Below are 18,415 nucleotides of genomic sequence, written 5' to 3'. Positions count from 1 at the left end.
AAGAATCGATTTACGGCATGTCGTGAGCATTTCTTCTTCGTGCGTTAACTTTTGCAGAAGCCTGGACTGCGCCACCTATCGATTAATATTAAAGTTGATCACATTCGATTCAATCAAATTCAATTCAATTCAATTCAATTCAATTCAATTCAAAGATTTTATTATTATTTATTTCGCCATTTATATATTTACATATTTCGTTATTTCGACATTTATGTCCAGATAACGAAAAGGTTGAGGGTTGAACGATGAATAAAAATACTTTAAACGGAAGCCAAAATATAAATACATCAAATGACAAGTCTAATAATGAACAAAATTAATCCAATTCCCTGTTACAATTGTTTAGAAATGCATATGATGGGAAATCAAATAAGAAGCTCATTTCGACCTTGTATAAATGTCTGATGAATCGTAAATCCCATTCAACTGAGTATGTGAGGACATTGTGGGAAAAAGAGGGAGGGATGACAATATCAGAGGAAGAATGGACAACAATATGGAAACTCCAATGGAAATGTACAAACTCACAGAGATGGAAGGAATATGGTTGGAAAACAATAATAAGATTCTTTATCACTCCATGTCAAAAAACACACATTGACGGACGACCTCCTATTTGTTGGAGAAAATGCGGGGACCAACGTGCAAATCCCTTTCACATCCTATGGAATTGCCCACTTATCAAACAATATTGGATGAACATTCACAGAGCATTACAAGACATTTTCAAATGTATATTTCCTTTCGAAAATAAAAACTGTTTACTTTGGATGCTTACCACAGGAATGGAGAAAAAAAGATAAGTATTTGTTAAGCATCCTGTTGGTGGCAAGCAAGAAATGCATAACTCAGAAATGGTGATCACAAGATATTCCCACTTTATCTACATGGTGGGATATAACAATGAATATTTTTAAAATGGAAGAGCTGACGGCATTTGTATAGCAAAAACAAGAGAAGTTCTTAGAGTATTGGGGAAAATGGGTCACCTATATAAAAATTAAAAAGCCTGGTTTGATTCTGTGAGTCCGACGTTAAAGACAATGTAGTGGTCACTCCCTGAAGTTCTGTTTCTGTTTGTTTGTTTTTCTGTTTTTTCTATTTGTTTTTTGATGGGACAGTGTTCTGTCAAAGTGAATAATAATTCTGTGCTCATGTTTGCACACATACGTAAATTGTATCCATCTTTAAAGTGCTAATATTTACAAAAAAATAAAAATAAAATAATAATAATCCAATTATTTATTCATCAAATTAAATCAATTTAATTTAATTACTTTAGTCACTTATCTAGCTCGCGCATTGCATATCAGTCATACACTTGCGCCACATCTTCGTTCTTTTTCTTCTCCCACACGTTCTTCAGTTCATTGAAAGCGGCACCGGCTTCACCAGTACAAACGCTCACCCTCTGGCTGCCTGATCCAGCTCTATTTAGGTTGCTTCTGAAGTAGGCTATGTGAAATTCTCAACTAGATTTTCGCCATCTACGTTTATTGGTTTTAGGTCAGCAGGTGATATATCCATAATCTTGCTTTTTTCAAATGTTAAAATCAAGTCCTGCCTTGCGCATAATGTCTTGCGCTTATGTTGGTATACACTCCTGGAGCTTATCTCGGTTTCTCTCTACAAGAACAATATCATCTGCAAAGTCCAAATCAAGTAATAAACTTTTGTTCCACAGTATTCCACATTTGTCACATTCACGATCCATAATCAAGCACAAGACTGAACAGGAACGGGGATAGTATACAACCCTGATGTTCCTCGTGTAAATATCCTCAGCTCTCACTGATTCCTGATTCAAATACTATTGAGGATTTGGAACTTTTGAATAATTATTTACAGTGCATCTGGAAAGTATTGACACTTTTCACCTTTTCCACATTTTGTCATGTTACAGCCTTATTCCAAAACGGATGCGATTATTTTCCTCACTCATCAATCTACACACAATTATTAACATAAAAGAAAAACCTGAAATGTTGCGTGTACATAAGTATTTACTCTCTTTACTCTGTACTTTGTTGAAGCGAGGATTTCAGCCTCAAGTTTTCTTGGGTGTGATGCTACAAGCTTGGCACACCTGCTTTTGGGGTATTTCTCCCATTCTTCTTTGCAGATCCTCTCATGCTCTGTCACGTTAGATGGGGAGTGTCGCTGCATAGCTATTTTCAGATCCTTCCAGAGAAATTCATTTCAGTTTTAGTCCAGGCTCTGTCTGGGCCACTCAAGGACATAGATTTACCACTTCTTATTACGTTAGCTGTGTACTGAACTGTCGTCCCAGTTTGAGGTCCTGAGCGCTCTAGAGCACCCAGGATGTCTCTATACATTGCTGAATAATTATTTATCCTGACTGAAAAACCCCCCCACAGATGCTGCCTCCATCATGCTTCACAATAGGGATGGTATTTGCCAGGTGATGAGCGGTGCCTGGTTTCCTCCAGACTTGACGCTTGGCATTTAGGCCAAATAGTTCTATTGTGGTTTCATCAGACCAGAGACTCTTATTTCTCATTGTCTCAGAGTGGTTTAGGTGCCTCTTAGGACCTTCTCGGCAGTTATTAGGCCCGAGCGGCCTGGCAGGGCTCGGGCCTATTGTAATTGTACGGCAGTGCGCGGAGCGCACTGAAGAAAGACGTGCGCGTAGCGCACGTCCCGAAAAGAGCGCGCAGCGCTCCAGAAACAGAGCGCGGAGCGCTCCCCATGCATGAGACTGTAATGGGGGGACTCCCGGCACCACGCCCTGTCCGGTGAAATAGGCGTGTGCCGCGAAAGCGGCACATTTGTAACTGCTCGTGTGAAAAAAGGTGAAAAATCCAGTGAAGGCGCAACATTGACAAGAAAGTAGTCGATGACGAGCGCAACGCGCTCGTCATCGACCATGGCCACTTCCCAGTGCCCAAAACACTACTAGAGTGACTCAGGGCATCGAGGCCTATCCAATGATATAGGTGTTTGCCGCGAAAGCGGCATATTTGTTGTTGCTCGCACAAAAATCTGAAAAAAAAAACGCATTAAGAAATATTGACAAAGAAGTGGTAAAATACGAGCGCAACGCGCTCGTATTTGACAATGAACCTCACGGGTGGGTTACTGGACGTGAGACCTTTCCGACGATATAAATATGGGCCGCCGGAGGCGGCGCTATATTGTTATTGTAAGGGTTTTTCTTATTCTTATTCTTATTAGGCCCGAGCGGCCTGGCAGGGCTCGGGCCTATTGTAATTGTACGGCAGTGCGCGGAGCGCACTGAAGAAAGACGTGCGCGTAGCGCACGTCCCGAAAAGAGCGCACAGCGCTCAAGAAACAGAGCGCGGAGCGCTTCCCATGCATTAGACAGTAATGGGGGGGCTCCCGGCACCACGCCCTGTCCGGTGAATTAGGCGTGTGCCGCAAAAGCGGCACATTTGTAACTGCTCGTGTGAAAAAAGGTGAAAAATCCAGTGAAGGCGCAACATTGACAAGAAAGTAGTCGATGACGAGCGCAACGCGCTCGTCATCGACCATGGCCACTCCACAGTCCCTAAAACCCTACTAGAGTGACTCAGGGCATTAAGGCCTATCCAATGATATAGGTGTTTGCCGCGAAAGCGGCATATTTGTAGTTGCTCGCATAAAAATCTGAAAAAAAAACGCATTAAGAAATATTGACAAAGAAGTGGTAAAATACGAGCGCAACGCGCTCGTATTTGACAATGAACCTCCCGGGTGGGTTACTGGACGTGAGACCTTTCCGACGATATAAATATGGGCCGCCGCAGGCGGCGCTATATTGTTATTGTAAGAGTTTTTCTTATTATTATTATTTTTCATCTATCCGTGTTTTTTTGGAATAACTCGACGAGTCGTCGACGAAAAGTCACCATTTTTTGCCCAAAATTAAAAATCCCGGCGATACACAGTGTCAATAAATCCCATTAAAAAATATTGAAAAATGGCGCGTCAGCGCCCCCTGGAAAATCAGGATTACATTGCGCCTATGGAGAGACCCAAAAACTTAAGTTCGTCGTAGACGGAAAAAATTCGGCACAGTGATTGGTCACATGGAACCAAAAAAAAAAAGATATTACGCGGTTGCTAGGCAACCATCTGTATGGCGGCCATATTGGCCAGAAGAGCAACGTGGCGCCGAAGGCGCCTTTTCGTGCCCTCGCATTTGAACGAACTCGTCCTAGGGCGTTGAACGCAGCGACTCCCCGGTCGCTCCAGATCATCTACACATGTGGGGCATTAAAAGTTATTAAAAACTTTCTAATAGGATTTCCGGTTTTGTCATGGCAACGCCATGAATTTTGCGTTCATTTTTGGCGTTCGCCGTCGCCTTCGAAGAGTCATAACTCGCACATACTGTGGCCGATTTTAGTGAAACTTGAATCGTTGGTCGAGTCCTCGGCCCCGGATGTTTTGATATGGGAATTTTGAAAATGGGCGCGATAGCGCCCCCTGCAGAGCACCGAATAAAAATGAATGGAGAAAAAAAGTAAACTTTGTCGTAGACAAATAAAATTTGGCACAGACATCCGTCACGTGACCCCGATCAAAAAGTAAATTATGGCCACGCCCATTTTCCCACCGTGTTGCCATGGCAACGACCCGAAACAAAGTTTGGCGGAGCCAAACCAAAATTGGTACACACCTTCGTCGTGACCTTCCGAACAAAAAAGTACATTACGTGGTTGCTAGGCAACCAACAGGAGGTCGGCCATTTTGGGAAATACTGCGTGATCTGGCGCCGAAGGCGCGGTTTCTTGCCTTTGCTCTTTTATTAACTCAACGGAGGGTGGCAGCGATAGCAAGACCACGTAGGGCGTGGCAGCGCCCCCCGGTTGTTGCGGTGGCGTGCGATGGCGTGCGCCAACCGGCCAACGCTGCTCGCGAGGGCCTCTAAATGCCGCTTGCGGCTTTAATTCTTATTATTTTTCCTCTCCCCCCCGAAGGCCGTTTCGGCCACTTTCCCACCGACGAAAAGTCCTGAATTTTTGCCCAAAATTCAATTCGGTGAAAAAAAAAACTTTCACATCTCCAAATTTCAAAAATTCAAAAAAATGGCGCGTCAGCGCCCCCTGGAAAAACCACGTTAACATTGCGGCCTATGGCCAGACCCCCCAAAATCCCGAAAACCCCGAAAATTTTAGTTCGTCGTAGACGAAAAAAATTCGGCACAGTGATTGGTCACATGGAACCAAAAAAAAAAACATATTACGCGGTTGCTAGGCAACCATCTGTACGGAGGCCATATTGGCCAGAAGAGCGACCTGGCGCCGAAGGCGCCTTTTCGTGCCCTCGCATTTGAACGAACTCGTCCTAGGGCGTTGAACGCAGCGACTCCCCGGTCGCTCCAGATCATCTACACATGTGGGGCATTAAAAGTTATTAAAAACTTTCTAATAGGATTTCCGGTTTTGTCATGGCAACGCCATGAATTTGGCGTTCGTTTTCGGCGCTCGCCGTCGCCTTCGAAGAGTCATAACTCGCACATACTTTGGCTGATTTTAGTGTAACTTGAATCGTTGGTCGAGTCCTCGGCCCCGGATGTTTTGATATGGGAATTTTGAAAATGGGCGCGATAGCGCCCCCTGCAGAGCACCAAATAAAAATGAATGGAGAAAAAAAGTAAAATTTGTCGTAGACAAATAAAATTTGGCACAGACATCCGTCACGTGACCCCGATCAAAAAGTAAATTATGGCCACGCCCATTTTCCCACCGTGTTGCCATGGCAATGACCCGATATCAAGTTTGGCGCAGCCAAACCAAAATTGGTACACACCTTCGTCATGACTTTACGAACAAAAAAGTACATTACGTGGTTGCTAGGCAACCCACACAAAGTCGGCCATTTTGGGAAATATCGCGTGATCTGGCGCCGAAGGCGCCATTTCATGCCCTCGCATTTGAACGAACTCGTCCTAGGGCGTTGAACGCAGCGACTCCCCGGTCGCTCCAGATCATCTACACATGTGGGGCATTAAAAGTTATTAAAAACTTTCTAATAGGATTTCCGGTTTTGTCATGGCAACGCCATGAATTTGGCGTTCGTTTTCGGCGTTCGCCGTCGCCTTCGAAGAGTCATATCTCGCACATACTTTGGCCGATTTTAGCAAAACTTGAATCGTTGGTCAAGTCCTCGGCCCCGGATGTTTTGATATAGGAATTTTGAAAATGGGCGCGATAGCGCCCCCTGCAGAGCACCAGATAATAATGAATGGAGAAAAAAAGTAAACTTTGTCCTAGACAAATAAAAATTGGCACAGACGTCCGTCACGTGACCCCGATCAAAAAGTAAATTATGGCCACGCCCATTTTCCCACCGCGTTGCCATGGCAACGACCCGAAATAAAGTTTGGCGTAGCCAAACCAAAATTTGTACACACCTTCGTCATGACTGTCCGAACAAAAAAGTACATTACGTGGTTGCTAGGCAACCCACACAAAGTCGGCCATTTTGGGAAATATCGCGTGATCTGGCGCCGAAGGCGCATTTCTTGCCTTTGCTCTTTTATAAACTCGACCGAGGGTGGCAGGGACGGCATAACCACGTAGGGCGCGGCAGCGCCCCCCGGTTATTGCGGTGGCGTGCGACGGCGTGCGCCAACCGGCCAACGCTGCTCGCGAGGGCCTCTAAATGCCGCTTGCGGCTTTAATGGTTATTGTTATTGTATTCGTACATTTTTTCCAGTAGGTCTCCACATCATTCCCAATGGCACTCAGAATGTCAAAGCTATTCATGGACATCACTTTATACTCTTTGATTTGCTCATTCTTATGCTTGTCCACGTGTCAAGTGATTGTTGTCGATTCGACTTCTTTAAGCATTTCTTCATCTTTTTCTGTGTCCTTGGTCCTAGAAGATACTGGTCGGTATCGGCTTCAGCTCCTCTAAACCCTCTATAGATCTCCGTTCTCAGCTAATAGAGATGTAGTCAATTTCATTCTTTGTCCGTCCATCTGGTGCGATCCATTTTCTATGACTTAATCATATACGTTATTGATCTCCATAGGGAAATTTGTCCTCTGCCTTTGACCCATCTTTTAATGCTGCTGGGTCAACTTGTAAGAGCAGTGGGCAGCCGCAGTAAGCAGGCACCCGAGAACCCATCTCCAGATGTGGAGCCAGGCTAATGGTCAGAATCACCTGGCTGGAGGTTTAACCTATTGTACATGTTTTAAGTGGTAGTTGAATTTGCGCCGCGTGGAGGCAACATGATGGTCTGGATCGTGCAGTGGCGGACCTCCAGGTAGGTGGACTTACAGAAGTTTGCCCATATCTGCTTGAACTAGGTGGTGTTGGTTGCACCAAAACAAAACGCAGAAATAGTTGTCCCGCCGCCACCATTGTGATAGCACAAGACCCTGCGTACAGAGAACTGTACGCAGGGTTTTAATTATTTAAATTCAATTTTATAAATCAAAAACGCTTAATAATAATGGATTTGTCTGATATAGCGCATTTTGCATTATTCATACACATGATTCATATTCATTTACACACACACACACACACACACACACGTAAATCAAGACAAATGGGGACTTCCAGACAAACACACACACACACACACACACACACGCACGCACGCACGCACGCACGCACGCACGCACGCACACACACACAAAATGTCCTCACTTTACAAAAATGTCCTCACTCTGTTGGTTAAAACTCAAACTGGTCCTCACAATGTTGTAAGTACAAGAACACACACGCACGCACACACTTCACTACATGTTGCGAACTAAGTGTTTTAACATTGTATGTGACACATAAATGATCTACACACACCTTCTAGCTGTGAAGATCCCAGGCTCCATACAATTAGAAACAGAGCTCTACTTAAACTACATAAAATGGCAAGGCAGATGGTTCTCATTTGCCTTGTATCAATTCATTATATGAATTATAACTTGTCATGGGCCATGCAGTATTAGTTAAGCCTATATCCCTAGAGAAAGAAGACAATCAGATAGCAAAAATTAAAACCACATTCACAATATGCCGGTTAAATGAGAATTGTTGTGAAGTGGAGTCAATGGAAAAAAAATGTAGGCTTTTTTTTTTTCTCAGACGTTTCATTAAACGTCTTAGAAACTCAAGTGGAGGTGTTTTGACATCCGCTTTCAAAAACAGCCTGTGCCTGTGTGTGTGGTTGTATCTTGCAGAATAATCATAATATGTGGCTGTTTCCACCTGCAGAGCGACGGGCTGCACTGTTTTTACTGGCAAAACAAAATGTACAGACTTGCAGACAGACTTTACCACAAGGCTGAAGGATGAGTGCATAACGAATGCATGATTCTGATGCCAATGAATGAAGGAATGAATGAATGAATCAATAAATCAATCAATCAATCTAATAAATAGTATAAAAGGTAAAAACAGGTATGAGTTTTGAATTGAAATACCTATAATATCCATAAACTCAAAATGTTGAGATCTAAGCTGTGCAACAGTGAGGATTTGATTATGATTATGATAATGAATAACTCTGCTGTAGCCTATAATTATGTGTGTGTTTTTTTTAATTTACATTTCAGTATTTTTCCACTGTTCATTTGCATCTGCCTGATCAATATTTCCAGTTCATGTAAATGTGATTCAGTTTACAACGAATTGAGTCACTGATCACACCATTACGTCACTCATTTAAGTAGTCGAGGATTTCGGCTTTGATTGTCTTTCATTCACACAGGAAGCATCCGCTGTTTGTGCTGTGAACATGTGGTTTCCTCAATTTGCCTTGTTCGTTTGGTCTCTACATGCGCTAACTCTGTATTCAGATGCCCTCAAGTGCCCAAAAGGTAAGATTATAATATCTCCTACCGCCTTTTCTCTATAAAACACAGATCATTCAGGCTTCATATAGTGTAAGTCATATTATTTAACAGCGATCTTTCTCATGCTGATTTTTTTCTAACTGAAGGTTGTTCGTTCACTTATTCAATTTTGGCTAAATTGTCAAAATGTGTTTTAATTGATGAGCATTAATCCAAAATCTAAATTTGAACTATCATACAGTGTCTGTACCACCATATGAAGAAGAGGAACTTTATGTCTGTAGCTCCTTTCACAGACACAGTCACAAAGAATCAGAAACACAATCAGAATAGTTTTTATTGCCATTGTTTGTAAACAGGTTCACAAACTAGGAATTTTGGCAACATTGAACATAAAAACATATAACACAGAGTTTAGATGTAATAATCTATAAAACTTTAAACTATAAGGCTTTAGGGGCATCTATAAGAATATTAAAATAAATAAGATAAAAAATAAGAGGTAAAATATGGTAAGACAAACACAATTGACATAGAACAACAATGGGATTGGATTTACATATGGTGTGTAAAGTGATAAAGTGATAAAGTGATATAAAGTGATACAGTGATAAGTGATAGCAGTGGATCTAAGTGCGGACATACCACATGGTGCAATAGTTATTATATTTATATTATAAAACGGATTCTGATTCAGACAATTGTACATTCACCCCATACTCGTGGTGTTCAGTTTGAGTTTTTTTTTTTTGAGAACCAATGATTGCATTGTTTATCAAATGATAGACAGCATTTTGACATTTCTGTCATTTCTATTTGTAAGGTCAGAGAGTGTTGGAGGATGAATATGGGAATCAGCGTTGTGGTCCTTGCCCAACAGATTCCTTTCAGCCTGAAGAAAACACCTCCCTAACCTGTAGACCATGCAACAAATGTTTTAGAAGTAAGTTGTTTTAAAAAACAAATCTGAAATGCTCTTGATCTTGAATCTCTTTGACGTGGTTCTTGTTCCAGCTAAAGGCAGTGAGGAGAGGGAAGAATGCACCCCAGTGAGTGACAGAAAATGCAGATGTCGAGAGAATTTTTATCACCTGAAAAAAGACTTCAGTGCCTGCAAATGTGGAAGTGGATTTACTTTGCAGGGTGAAGGTACAGTGAGATATACAACTGTGTGTCTTATATGTTCAGCACTGATAAACACTTGGTAGGACCATTGTGAAATGTCGATGTTAAGGGATCCAAACCTTTTCAATACGTATTTTAAAATCAAGATGGAGGATGACACTTGGTGTGTGAGTGGAACTATGGAGACCGTTGAGGAATGAGGAAATGAGTGATGAAAACAGAAAACCCATAAAGCTTCTGAAAGCGCTACATTGTACACATTTTTAATCCTGCCCTGGAGTCGACTGTGCCATTGGCCCTTTCGACTCTCTCCAGTCACTCGCACCTCATTCACAGATTGGCTCTGTCACTAAAAACATGTACAATAGGCTAGGATGAATGATGTGTGTGAATGAATGATGGTTGGCGTGGATGTGTGCAGTCGTGCTTCTGACAGTCTTCCCCAGGGGAAACCGGGGTTACATAATAATGCATTGGTTTTATATAGCGCTTTTCTGGACACTCAAAGACGCTTTACATTGCACTATTCATTCACTCCATACTCGGTGGTGGTAAGCTACTATTGTAGCCACAGCTGCCCTGGGGTAGACTGACGGAAGCGAGGCAACCAGTCTGCGCCATTGGCCCCTCCGACCACCACACACTCACGCATTACATTCGCTAGGCTTCCTGGTGTTCCCAAACGGTCTCCCATCCAAGCACCGACCAGGCCCTTCCCTGCTTAGCTTCCAAGGTCTGACGGGATTGGGCAGAGCAAAGGCGGTATGGTCTACATATGTAGCTCACCACCACCGTGTGTGGAGTGAATGAAGAACAAATCCACTACACCGTGCAAAGCGCTTTGGGTGACTTGTCTCATGTGAAATGCGCTTTACAGAGAAGCTTCCATTCCACTTGATTTATATTCAGTATGTCCAAATCATTCAAATTTGGGTGGTGACTTGACATGAATGGAGATTTGCCATCAATTTAGACTCAAATGGGCCTCATATCCAGAAATTTCAACAAGATATTAGCTCTTGTATTCGTATAGAGGGGGGGGGGGGCGTGCCGCTGATTCAAATTTGTTTAGGATAGGACACACTTTTACTACGGGCAACTCAAATGGTGACTTCATAACAACTGACTCACTGACCACTTTAAAAGGGTGTGCAACCAACTGGTCTGGTCTATGACTGATTTATGTTACGTTCATATTCACAGATTGTGTCAAAGTGGAAGAGAAGCCCCCGGCTAAAACGACTTCTCCTCGGCCTAAAGAGGGGACTCCAACTCAAAAGCCGGCTCCCAACATTACTATTGCTGCTATTACTATTGCTCCAAATGCGAAGGAGACCAGTACTACCACCACTACTACAAAAGAGAAGAAGGGCTCACATGGCTCCAGTATTGGTAAAATGACACCACAATAGATATTTTTAGTAATAGTTGGCATAATCTTAAGGGTAAACAAGGGTAGCCTACTTTTATATTCTTCTTAATGTTGAGTCATCATTTGAATGTATTTTTTCTCATCTGTTTGCAGTTGTGGGCTTTATATGTCTGATGGTTCTATTACTTGCGCTGACCGCGTTGTTCTGCAGACGAAATGTACTTTCACGCGCGAAGAGGGCAACAGAGCAATGTAAGTTTCTTCACCACATTCTTGAGTGTAAATTTGAAAACATTAAGCACTAAGTAAAAAAGAACACTTGAATTTACAGCGAGAGAGACTTCGTTTAGAGTCCCAGTGGAGGAGAGCGGAGACGGCAGCCAGGACCCACTCAAACAGAACCAAGAAGAGCCATGACGTCTTTACTCAAGGACTAAGCTGATCAGGCGGAAAATCAAAGCCATAATATAAAATAAAATATCTTTACAAAGAAATAGTGAAAAATCAAGTAAAATTCTCCTGTGATTCCACAGAACAGTTCAACGACTGTAACGGAAACCTGCAGTGGCTTTGATCTTCAATGAGGAAACTTTTGACGTGACATTTATAAAAAACGTATTCATCATAGCAATTATTTCAAACTATTTAACTCGTTTTCACTGATTTCATTCTTTCTCCGGGATTTTACAATCTATATATTTATGTTGATGTTTTAAATGTTGTTTACTCAATATAAGGATTTGCATAACCATTAATACCTGACATGTTTACACTGATGGATTTTGAAAGTGTGATTTGATGTTGTACCTAAACAACAGTAGGAGTAACTGTGAAATAGTTTTGTAAACCTCAGATACGCACACATAGATTGGAGGCCTCCAGTATTACACCACATATCATTTTAATATTTTTGTACTCTTCTTTTCTAAACTATGTGTTGTGTTGTGTAACGTGTGATAAATACATTTGTTTTTGCTGTATTGCTGCTCTTAGTATGTGGGCAACTGACATTTTTCTGAGAAATAAACGTATAAGTGTGTGAAAGTATATACTGATAAAGATGTTGAACATTTGTAAAACATGCCTTCATTGTCTGTGGTTCAGGGAGATTCCCTTTTATTAAACAATATAGATTCACTGACACACTTCCTCTGATGGTTTTTTTTATGCCACATTTGGAAACCGTGACGTCGTAAGGGTGAAGTTTCATTTTAAACGGTAGCCTGCAGGTTTTCCCCGCAGCGGAGGGTGGAGGCTGAACACTTTGCATGACAGTATATGGGTTTTACAGCATGTTTCTATATCCGTGATTATGCAGTCTTACGTTTTTAATAAATGACAGACTTTTACCAGATGTGCTCCTTCAAAGCTGAATCTAATTATTAATATTAACTAATAAAACGATCACGACCAATATTACTGCAGTGGAAATGGGAATGACAGCAAGGAGAAACATGATATTTTTGAGAATATGTAATGCGATAATAATAAGGCTGTTGATTGTAAAGATAATGCTAATAATAATAACAACAACAACAACAATAATAACAATATGTGCTTTATCATTGTTATAATGGTCATAATAGTACAATAATAATGCATATGTTGTTTTAAAAATCCTAGTAAAGTTCTAAGTAAATAATAAGTAAATAAATAGAACGGTGACTGGCGTTCATAAGTAATGATTGGATGTGGTTTCATGTGAATGGGAAAAGAAAGTCTTGTAAGTCTCATCACATTTTCATCTTGGGAAATTATTATTGTTCTATATTTATCAATGCTGTTGACAGTTGTATTGTTGACACTTGCAATAACATAACTGTAGGGTGCACACCCACAGGGCTGAGTGTGTGCATATGTGTGGAAAGGGGAAAACATGATCTTGTCATTCTCTAACTTGTACGTCAATAGGCACATGCACGCTCTGGCAGTGCACGTGGCTCTTATCTCTCTAAATACTCATCATTAAGTCCCCATCAGTCTCATTCAGACCAGGGCACAGCGCCACAACAACAGCAATAATTAATTGGATAAATGTAATTGCTCTTTTTTGATTCAGTGGATTATTGTTTTTGTTAGAATGTCTTAATATCTTTGACTTTAATTCAAATTCAAGAAATTGGTTTGCAAATGATCAGGAGGATCGAGCCCAGGCGGTTGTTGCTGAGGGCTACTAGCTACCTACAATTTACCTTAACTCTATTGGTGATGAACATAGATATAATATAATATACAGTGGTATGCAAAAGTATGGGCCCCCTTTTAACTTTTTGACATTTTGCCGTACTATGGTCCATAAACATAAATATATTTAATTGAAATTTTATGTGCCCCCCTTTCCTTTTAGTGTAAACAATTGCCTTCAGAAGTTGCCTGATGATTTTTAGGAATGATCAAATGTTGACCCAGTGACTAAATAGAGTCTACCTGTGTGTAATGCAATGTCAGTTCAAATACAGCTGCTCTGTGATGGTCTCAGAGGGCTGTTAAGAGACTATTGTGGAGCAGAAGCATCATGAAGTCCAAGAACACAGCAGACAGGTCCGGGATAAAGTTATTAAGAAGTATAAAGCTGTGCCAGGTTATATAAAAATGTGCAAAGCTTTGAACATCTCTCAGTGTACAGTTAAATACATCAAAGAGTATGGCATCACTGCAAACCTACCAAGACCCGACCGTCCTTGTTGTGACCCGTGCCCGTGAGGCCGCAACAAAGGAGGAGCAGGACGCAGAGTACGAGTTTTACACCCCACAGGGTTGTTGCTTTTATTGTAGGAGTAACATATAAAATATCATGAACGGGCGGCATGGTTCGGCAGCCCGGGCGAGGAGACGTGCCCAGGAGCCGACAAGGAGGAAGAGAGCGGCCACTCCACCTCCGCCGTCCTTAAAGGGCCGCCGCCTTGACTGCAGCCAATCATCTCCACGCCATGCAGCCTGCTGAACATAAACATGATTAACAGAGCACTCATCACCCCCGCCCACAGGTGGAGGAGAGGATGAGGGCTTACGCGAGGGCGTCACAGTCCTCCTAAACTTACTGACCAAACAAGGACAGCACTGACCAGAGCTGTTGCCAAGAAGCAGAAGTGATGACCCTGGATGAACTGCAGAGAGCAGCAGCTCAGGTGGGGGTGGCTAGAACAAGCCATTTTTGAAAGAAAACCATAAGAAGTCCCGTTTTCTGTTCGCCAGAAGCCACATGGAGGCCACATGGCGGCTTCTGGCAAACAGAAAATGTGACTTTGGTTTTCTTTTAAAAAGATTTGTGCAGTGTACGAGTTGTTGTACAATTTCCCCCACCTGAGCTGTAGCTCTCTGCAGTTCATCCAGGGTCATCATAGGCTTCTTAACAGCTCTCGTCACTGCTGTCTTTGTTCGGTCAGTAAGTTTAGGAGGGAGGCCGGGTCTTGGTAGGTTTGCAGTGATGTGGTGGTGAGGTGTTTTTGGACTTCATGATGCTGTCTGTTCTCCAATCAGAGCCAGTGCTGGCCCTTCTGGGGCCCTAAGCAAAAATCCACTCAGGAGCCCTACAGTACGCAGCCCAAGGCTATTTGATAAATTTACGGTCAAAAACAGTTATACTGTGCAGTAGTGCAGGGCAGAAGTGGAGCTTTTTAAGATGGTAAATAGTAAATGGTAACATTCTTTCACCTCCGTTCCCTGACCCAGTTTGGGAACCACTGACTTAAAGCTAACTGAAACCTGCACCTGACGGTTATAATCTTACCACTGAGAATAAGCCTAGTTTTAGACAGTGCACTACTGAAAGTAAGAGCGCTCATGAGAACCTTGTGTTCAACTCCCATTTGAGACAAATACAACGCCTTTTTCTCTCTTCTATTCACCGAAAATTCACCGTGAAACTCGGAAAATTAGAATAGCGTAAAAAAGTCCATTTATTTCTGTAATTCAACTTTAAATGTGAAGATTAGTAGTAAAGTGAAGATTACTGCGCGGATTTCGAACTACTCCTGGTATTATTACGCCTTACAATATAGTTCCCCCTTTTATCCACATTGTTTAATTTTGTGTAATTATACTTTGTAGTGTAACACTTCACGTAACCATATTTAAATAGGGAAAACGTGGAAGAGCTTGGTCGCTTCTATCTTGACCTGTTTTGGAGCTATAGAGGAGAGAGGGAGAGGCTAAATGCTAACGCCGTCTGCGCTGTGTTTACGTGACTGAAGGCACGGGTGAAGATCAGACAGGTCCTAAAGAACTCGTCAAAGCTCAGGTAAGAACATATCTCAGTATGTAAAAACAGTAGCCTATTCCTTTAACAGACCTCTGAGACCATCACAGAGCAGCTGTATTTGAACTAACATGAGATTACACACAGGTAGACTCTATTTAGCAGAGGTGGGAGTAAGTCACTAAATGCAAGTCTCGAGTCAAGTCCAAGTCGTGAAGGTCCAAGTCTCAAGCAAGTCCAAGTCAATCGGTCATGGGGTCAAGTCAAGTCAAGTCATAGCTTTTGTCAAGTCAAGTCAAGTCTTGCTTTAGCCGGCAAGTCGCCTCAAGTCACAAACGCCAGCGTGTCTACTTTTCATGTGTTTAATCTTGAAAATAATAAGTGCTTTCTCAAGATACCGTAATTTAGGCTAAAATCAAACTTTTTAAAATCTCATGGATTTGGATTTAAAGTCTAATTAATATTTAAACGCCACAACATTCAAAATATATGTATTAGAAATAAACAGTCTAAGTACAAAATTGCTGGGACAGCATTTTAAGGAAGGGGGCCCGGGGGGGCGACTTAAAAAATATGAAATATAGTATTTTAAATATGCTGCTTTTCCCTGCAGTCTGAAAGATAAATATAAAATAATGTATATATTTTTTTGGTTTCTGGCAGTTTTTCTGTCAGTGGTTCCCCTGTAATGCCCCAGCCCCTGTATACTCGGATTCGCCCCTGCTCAAAGTAGATTCCGCGTAGCCTTCAGTCCCGCTGTCACTGGGCTGTGTGCGGATGTGTAATATAACTAAATGCTGTACACTTTGTGTGAACACCTTAAAACATCGAAAAGCCCCAAGATTTCTGTTGATTAATCAGTTCTTATGCATCGTTGTTCTGGAGGCTCCGTCTGCGCTGTAGGTCCAGTCCATTGTTTCAAACATTTTCCTGTCCGTAAATCTCCACCTCTTCACTCTGTTTAGAAAACTTTTAATGCACGTACAGTATTTCGAGGTCTTTTTTTTCCTCCTGCCTTTGAAGCGCTGTGTTGTGTAATTACTATAGCCTATGTAAACATAGATGAGCAATGAATCCTGATCTTTCGACAGTTTCACTCAAATAAATAACTATAAAGTCACAGCGAGTCATTGAGAGTCATTGGCCTCAAGTCCAAGTTAAGTCTCGAGTCACAAACAGCAAGTCCCAAGTCAAGTCAAGTCAAGTCAAGTCAAGTCTTTTTGGAGCTTTGGTCAAGTTAGTCTCGAGTCTTTGCGACTCGAGTCTGACTCGAGTCAAGTCATGTGACTCAAGTCTCCCACCTCTGCTATTTAGTCAGTGGGTCAACATGTGATCATTCAGAAATCATCAGGAAACGTCTGAAGGCAATTGGTTGCACTAAAAGGAAAGAGGCCTGTAGCTACTTTTGCACATCACACTTTTCAGTTTTTTAATAATAATAATAAAAAAAATCTAAATCCTGTATAAATTTCATGTCACTTCACGATTGTGCCACTGAGTGTGTGTCTTTCACATAAAATGTCAATTAAATATTTATGTTTATGGTCAAAATGTCGAAAAGTTAAAGGGCGGCCCATATTTTTGCAAACTTATATAGGGTAAGGAACCACTCACCCATTCACACTCTCATTCATACACCAATGTACCCCGACACTGGAGGCAAGTAGGGTGAAGTATCTTGCCCAAGGACACAACGACAATGTGCATTTGCGGGAGCTGGGATTCACCACGACCTTCCGATCACGAGACGACCCGCTCTACCAACTGCGCCACCGTATGATATAATATGAAAACCTAAAACATTCCTCCATTCATGCAGACGATGCCATTTTGTTCTGTATGTCGCCCTCTGCTGCACAAGCGACTCAAAACAACATGACTTAGGCCTACATTTGACTCAACAATTTTACTGATTTGAAAATGTTAATGAATTCATCTAAAACAAAATGCATGTTGTTTTCAAGAAAACATTTGGTTCTGTGACATAGCGCAACAATCTCTGCTCTAAAGGGCTCCATTATTGAGCAGGAGCCATGTTTTAAATATCTTAGCATTCGGATCGAGGAGAGGCTCTCATTTAGTAAATATACTCAGGAACAAAACTGTCTTTTTTCTATAGAAACAGAAATCCCCCCTATTTTGGAAAACAGTGATATCATATGCATTCCCCTGCATCAGCGTTAAAGCCTCTGAACGCAATTTTCCATTCAGCAATTAGATTCACCACATCTCTAGAATCACTGTCTGCTGTTTATTATGTCAGGTCTAATATTACAGCTGAGTCTCAGGACTTTCTCTCTTGAGTCACATCGTGTAAAGACAGACTGGGGGAAGACGGCCTTTAGCTGTCTGGCACAGAAGACTTTGTGAGTGGACTGTCCTCCATGTGGCTGCTCTTGTTTTTAACTTTGATACGGTGATAGGTTTTTTAAGTATTATGTTAATGTTGCTGTAGTTGTTTGACTTTTGTCTTACTGTTGACTGTTATATTGTAAAATGTTGGTCTCTCTTGCAAATGAAACATCGAGTCTCAAGAGAACATCTGTATAAATAAATAATAATAATCATAAATCAGTCTGCATATGCATAAAAGCATGTTTGGATGACACAAGTAAAGTAAAGTAAAGTAAAGTAAAGTAAAGTAAAGTAAAGTAAAGTAAAATACAGTAAAGTAAAATACAGTAAAGTAAAGTAAAGTAAAGTAAAGTAAAGTAAAATACAGTAAAGTAAAGTAAAGTAAAGTAAAGTAAAATACAGTAAAGTAAAGTAAAGTAAAGTAAAATACAGTAAAGCAAAGTAAAGTAAAGTAAAGTAAAGTACAGTAAAAGACAAAAATATGGCAGCGTATAGACTTATTTAGAGAGGCATGGCTGCATGGATGAGCAGTTACAAACAAAAGAATACAATAAAAAATGACAATAAAATGAGTTAAAGAGGACA

The sequence above is a fragment of the Gobius niger genome, assembly GCF_951799975.1.
Source record: "Gobius niger genome assembly, chromosome: 20".
Lineage (NCBI taxonomy): Eukaryota > Metazoa > Chordata > Actinopteri > Gobiiformes > Gobiidae > Gobius > Gobius niger.
The sequence above is the reverse complement of the archived record's forward strand: the minus strand, read 5'-3'. Positions refer to the sequence as shown.